This window comes from Chiloscyllium plagiosum, chromosome 7 (assembly GCF_004010195.1).
Source record: "Chiloscyllium plagiosum isolate BGI_BamShark_2017 chromosome 7, ASM401019v2, whole genome shotgun sequence".
In the NCBI taxonomy this organism is placed as follows: Eukaryota; Metazoa; Chordata; class Chondrichthyes; order Orectolobiformes; family Hemiscylliidae; genus Chiloscyllium; species Chiloscyllium plagiosum.
In genome coordinates this window covers 112791653-112796635 of record NC_057716.1, presented here as the reverse complement: position 1 = coordinate 112796635, position 4983 = coordinate 112791653, and the positions used below count along the sequence as shown (strand labels likewise).

Genomic DNA, 4983 nt, shown 5'->3' with positions numbered 1-4983 from the left:
CCTACACATCCGTGAACACTATGGGTAATTTATCTTGGCTGAGTCACCTGACATGCACATCCTTGGGATGTGGGGGGAAACCGGAGCACCTGCAGGAAACCCACGCAGACACGGGGAGAATGTGCAAAATCCACACAGACAGTCGCCTGAGGCTGGAATCAAACTGGAGTCCGTGGTGCTATGAGGTAGCAGTGCTAACCACTGAGCCATCGTGCTACTCCATGTTACCCTCTAAAAAGCTTTCTGACCCTTGCTTCCTCAACCTTAAATAAGCTGCCTTCTTCCTCTTGACTAGATGTTCGAAATCCCTTCGAACCATGTTAAATGCTTCGCTGTCCATGTGGACAATGTTCACTGGTCTGCCTTCATCTATCTCTTGGCCACCTCCTCGAAGAGTCAATCCGGTTTGTGAACCACTGTTTTCCACTCACAAAACCATGCTGACCACCTCGAATCACCCCTTGCCTTTGTTAATATATGTGATACCTTTTTCTCATAATCTCCTCCAATAACGTCCCCACCACTGGGCTCACGGGCTGTAATTTCCTGGCTTTTCCCTGCAGCCCTTAAGTGATGGAATAGCATTATCATCCCTCCAGTCTTCCGGCACCACTCCGACTTCAGGCACTAGTTCCCTCCATTATCCCTGACAGGCCCTACTCTCACTCTGGCCATCCTCTTGTTCCTCACTTAAGTGGACACTGCCTTACGGTTTTCCTTAATCCTTCCCAACAATGATTTTTCATGTCCCCTTCCAGCTGTCCTAAGTCCACTCCTGAGTTCCTTCCTGGTACTTTCAGAGAATCCCTAAAATGTGGAAACAGGCCATTTGGCCCAACGCCTCCATATCAACCCTGCAAACAGTATCCCACCCAGACTCATTCCCCCACCCTATTACTCTCCAATTGCCCTGTCTAATGCACCACACCTACACATCCGTGAACACTATGGGTAATTTATCTTGGCTGAGTCACCTGACATGCATATCCTTGGGATGTGGAGGGAAACCGGAGCACCTGCAGGAAACCCACGCAGACACGGGGAGAATGTGCAAAATCCACACAGACAGTCGCCTGAGGCTGGAATCAAACTGGAGTTGTGGTGCTATGATGTAGCAGTGCTAACCACTGAGCCATCGTGCTACTCCATGTTACTCTCTAAAAAGCTTTCTGACCCTTGCTTCCTCAATCTTAAATAAGCTGCCTTCTTCCTCTTGATTAGATGTTCGAAATCCCTTCGAACTATGTTAAATGCTTCGCTGTCCATGTGGACAATGTTCACTGGTCTGCCTTCATCTATCTCTTGGCCACCTCCTCGAAGAGTCAATCCGGTTTGTGAACCACTGTTTTCCACTCACAAAGCCATGCTGACCACCTCGAATCACCCCTTGCCTTTGTTAATATATGTGGTACCTTTTTCTCATAATCTCCTCCAATAACTTCCCCACCACTGGGCTCACTGGGCTGTAATTTCCTGGCGTTTCCCTGCAGCCCTTAAGTGATGGAATAGCATTATCATCCCTCCAGTCTTCCGGCACCACACTGCATCTGTTGATAATATAAATATTTCTGTTAGGGGCAGTGCAATCTCTTCCCTCGATTTCCACAATATTCTAGGATACACCGAATGAGCTACTGAGGATTGATCTAACGTTATTTGTTTTAAGATTCCAGCACTTTCTCTTCTCTGTTGAGAATTCTTTCTAAGACATCACTATTTACTTCCCCATTTTCCCGAGCTTCCATGTCTTTCGCCACACGTAATACTGATAACACTATTTTGTCTAATATCTCACCTACCTCCTCTGATTCCACACATAGGCGAACTTATTCATATTTAAGAGGCCCTATTCTCTACCAAGTTACTCATTAGGCCTTATTGAAATATGTGTAAAGGCTTCTGATAATTCAAAGACACCATATCCCCCGTACCACTACACCACTTCTATACCCATTCAATTCAACCATTTATATTCACACAACCAGATTAAATCCAACAGGCTCAAAAACAAATTCTCTTTTATAAAATGTGTTTCTAAGTGGCCAGTTATTGTATTTTAAAATATCCTTTCTAACAATTTTAGTATGCTCCCGACTTAATGTCAGGCTAACACTATTTGGTTTCAGACTGGCAGCAGAAAGGGTTATGGGAGTTCTTGTTCATCAACTAAAAAGGTTAGCTTCCAAGGTCAGCAGGTAATAGAGAAGTCAAATCAAATGCTGGCATTTAATACAAAGGGAATGGAGTCTAAAAATAGGCAGATCTAGCTAAAATTAGGCAAGGTTCAAGTCAGACCACACCTAGAATATTATGAACAGTTTGAGTGCCCGAAGGAAAGATACTGTCGCATTGGAGGCAGGTCAGAGAAGGGTCACTCGGCTGATCCTGGGAATGGAGGGATTTTCTAGTGAGAAGAGGTGGAGTAGATTGAGGTTGAACCCATTGAAGTTTAGATAATGAGAGAGAAATGGAATAAACCATCCAAGGTTCTGAGGGGCTCTGATCAGGCAGATGCTGCGAAGTTAGAAACTGGAACAGTACAGCACAGCAACAGGCCCTTTGGCCTACCATGGCTGTGCTGTGCAAGATGCTATTCTAACTCATCCCATCTGCCTGCACATTGTCCATATCCTGTATCCCTGTTTATGTTTCTGTCTAAATGCCACTTTGAAACTTTATTCACATTCTGTTGCTACGACCTCCCTCGGTAACTTCCACTCTCTATATTAAAAGAAAACTTGCTTCACACATCTCGTTTAAACGTCCTCTTTCTCACCTTAAACCTATGCACTCTAGTATTTGAAACTTACACATTGGAATAGAGATTCCGACTATCCACATTATCGATCCCTCTCCGTATGTTATATTCCTGTACCTGGTCTCCTGTCAGCCTCTGATACTCTTGCAAAACAATCCAACTTTGTTTAATTTCCTCTTACACCTAACACACAATGAAAAACCTAACACAGGCAACGTGCTTATAAACCCCTTTTGTACCCTCTCCAAAGTCTCCCCATCCTCCCTATTGTGTGGAGATGAGAACTGCACCCAGTACTCCAAATGTGGTGGCCAAACAGAAGTTTTATACAATTACAACATCAGATGCAAACCACTGTACCCAACGTTGTGACCGATGAAGGCCAGTGTTCTATTGGTTTTCTTTCCTGTCTGAAACACTTCTGTTGCCATTTTCAGGTAGTTAATGTCTTGCACCAAGATCCTTCTGTTTATCAACTTCCCTCAGTATACTAAATTTACACTTGAATCTGACATCACCTCACACTTGTCCAGATTAAACTCAATTTGCCATTTCTCTGCAAATCTTTCTAACTGATCTGTAAAGCTCTGCAACCTTGGACATTCTTGTTCATTAACCCCATCTCCACCAATTTTCATTTCATCTCCAATAATTATCTTTGTTATTTCCCTTCGTTTCAGTTGTGAGAGAATTTGTAACCAGAGGCCATAAAATCCGATCAAGGGCTCACCCATTTAAGATGGAGATGAGGAGGAATGTCTTCACTCAGTGGGTAGTGACTCTGTGGGAATTTCTGACTGGAGGGGGCTGTCGAGGCTGGGTCATTAAGAATATTGACAGCAGAGATGGTCAGATGTTAACGAATCAGGGAAACAAGGGTTTTGTGGAAAAGGCAGGACAGTAGAGGTGAAGAGTATCAGTTCAGCCATGATCAGATATAAGGGCAGAGCATCCTCAATGGGCCAAATGGTCTAATTTCATTCCTACTTCTCATGGTCTTACCTCAAACTGAGCATCTACATTATAACATTGTGGGTCTCTGCTCTTTAGATTAGGATTTTTAGATATTTATTATTACACAGCATTTGATCTACAATAGACAAGTTTGTTAATGGCTCCTTGATATGATGTCACGGAAAACCATCTCGTATACAATCCAGGATTCCATCCATTATAGCTCTGATATTCATTAGTTATCCAGTCGGGATGGAGACCACCGTCACACACAGTAACTGTACTGCCCTTGCTATAAGTATATTCAGTGTCCTGATCGTAACCATATTGACATTACCATCACTTTCTGGTGCCCATAAAATAATTCTTGCTAACGGTTGCTGCTGCTTGCTCCACCCAAATAGACTCCAACATTTGATCTTCAGATCCATATGACTGCCTCATTAATGCATTAACCTCATCCTTTCTTCACAACTTGTTGCCTTTTTGCATAGATCCCAATAGCCCTTCAATATTCCCTTCCCTGTGATGGTCATTCTGCAGCTACATCTCCGGAATGACGGTTCCATCATATCAATTCACTCTCATTCCCTGTGCCTTATGGCGAATACAGGGAGTCATTCCTCAGTAGTGGGGGTTTGAACAGATGGATAGAGGTTACAGAGACAGGGAGGCTTACAGGGACACAAGGATGTTAGAGTTAAACAGAGTTACATCTGATCAAGAATGTCAGCGAGACAAAGGGGTTTGGGGATTGGAGGAATTTACAGAGACAGAGGGAGCTGGATTAAATTCTGGAACTAGGTATAGGGATGGGTGTAGGGTGAGGCAGGCAGACTGAGAGGGACAGACAGGGGGTGTCTCCAAGAGAAGAGTCCTAAGAGAGATATGGAAGGTTGTAGTGATGGAAGACGTTTACAGATATTCGAAGGCTTCTAGGTTCTGAAGGCTCATAGATAGGAAGGCAATGGAGAATGCCAGGTTACTGGGTTAGAGACAGTTACACAGATGGGGAGGTTTGCTCAAATTGAAAGAGGTTCATGTGGTTGGGAGGGTTGGGGGAGAACCAGGGTGAAATTTGCATAGATTAATTTCTAAGAATTGGAGAAGAATTAGCAGATCATAGGTAGGTTTTGAGAAGAGATAAGCTGGCAATGAAAGTGAGTCTTCTCGGAATTGGAGAGTCATAAAGATTGGGGAAACTGCTAAAATTGGGAAATCGCCAGGAACTTCAAGAGATTACCCAACAAGGGAAGATTAAATGGGCTCCA

The 4983-nt window shown here is 43.7% G+C and overlaps 1 long non-coding RNA gene across 1 annotated transcript in view; it reads left to right on the top strand.

Annotated features, from left to right (window-relative positions):
• Positions 1-1465: 1465 nt before the first annotated feature.
• Positions 1466-4983, top strand: part of LOC122552058 — a 20931-nt gene continuing 17413 nt past the window's right edge. Inside the window, exon 1 of the long non-coding RNA XR_006312283.1 lies at positions 1466-1549. This is a non-coding gene — a long non-coding RNA (uncharacterized LOC122552058). The remainder of the gene's footprint in view (positions 1550-4983) is intronic.